Below are 1,736 nucleotides of genomic sequence, written 5' to 3' on the forward strand. Positions count from 1 at the left end.
AGTAATTAATGTGATTAAAAACACCCAATCTCTCAAAATGCCCTTTGTCTTTGCAAACATGCAATTAGTATGGCTTTAGCAAAGACCTGATGGTAATGAGGTTTACAGTTTTTCCTTGTGGATGCCTGTTTGTTTTGCCAGTGTCCACAGCAACTAGAATCCAAACTGGACAACACAGTCTCACTTTCAGCCACACCTTGCATTCTGGAGAGATCGTGCACACATACTTAACATACCATTCCACATGTTATATTTCTCCCTGTACCATGCACTTAGTGTTTGGGAGCGTATTAGTCTTGAGCAATAGCTTGTGTGAGAGGTCACTGATAAGAGGGGTGGTGGGAGACAGAGAGAGACCTTTCCACCTCTGCCGGACTGTGTTATCACTCACGCATTCATGAGGAGGACCATCGTGTGCGTGTGTTTGAATGGGTGATCTGCATCTTGTCAGTTCTGACGCTGAGCTGAGGATAGTGGACTAATTTCTCACTTGTCTTGAACAACTCTCTCCCTATTTATGATCCTTTGCATGTTTATTAAAGGGGTCATATGATGTTGCTAAAAATAACATAATTTTGTGTATTTGGTGTAATGAAATGTGTTTATGCTGTTTAAGGTTTAAAAAACATATTTTCCACATACTGTACATTTATTGTTTCTCCTCTGTGCCTCGCCTTTCTGAAATGTGTCGATTTTTACAAAGCTGGTGTCTTGCGGCAACCACATGTGACAACCCCGGGCTGGACTCTGCTTCGTCCACGGTGAAAGCCGATGCGGTGATCCACAGCACTAAGTTGTTTTATTTCCTCAGCAACCAGCACGGATCAGCTCCAGGCATTATGCAAATCTTCCCACATCGTGACATAGACATGTGGGGGCGTGTTAGAACGAGCCGTTTTAGGTAGGCGTGGTTGACTCTTAACTTTTATAAAGAATATCTCTTTGGATTTGAGACTTTAGTCTTTGCAACTTTACAGATCTTCTTTATGCACCAAGAGCTTGTAACACTCCAAAGAGAAAGGAAAAATTGAAATCGCATCATATGACCGCTTTAAACTAAGCTGTAAAAAATGCATTTTAATGAAAAAACTACAGTAACACCTGTCAATGTTTGAAATGGACCCTTTTTCACATTCCCGGGGTTCTCAGAAGCAGATGTCAACATAGTTGGGTACGCTTCTATAGTGGTGTTTTTGAGTTCCCCTTTTGCTCCAAAAGCAAAAGAATAAATCAACGATTGCATTACTACAAAAGAGGGAGGAACTACAGAGATTGATTACGTGGTCAAGATAGAGAAAGATGTCAAATTTGCTGTCACTCACTCAGTTGTATAAGAAACACTCACACAGCAAAGTTTTCTGTAATTTAATGCCAGGGTAATATAGTATTGCATGAATCATACAATTTATGTGAAATTCATATGAATATAAGACAATACATACAATACAATACACTTCACAGTAAAATAATTAATTATGGTGAAAAATGGGCAAAAGGAAATTTTCTAAATTCTTATGATGAATGACATTTGGTTATATTTTATTTAAAAATAAATATGTATTTTTATGTACATTGGGATTTTTTATGTTTTATGTTACATTGTACTGTATGTTATTTAGTGAATATTTATTGTATTGTTTATGTGTTATGTATTTTAATGCAGCCTGAGTAGGTTGATTTAACATTATAGTTAATTACTGTATTTCTAGTTATGGAATATAAAATATATAGGCACC

The sequence above is a fragment of the Sinocyclocheilus grahami genome, unplaced genomic scaffold (assembly GCF_001515645.1).
Source record: "Sinocyclocheilus grahami isolate Dianchi unplaced genomic scaffold, SAMN03320097.WGS_v1.1 scaffold1216.1, whole genome shotgun sequence".
Classification (NCBI taxonomy): domain Eukaryota; kingdom Metazoa; phylum Chordata; class Actinopteri; order Cypriniformes; family Cyprinidae; genus Sinocyclocheilus; species Sinocyclocheilus grahami.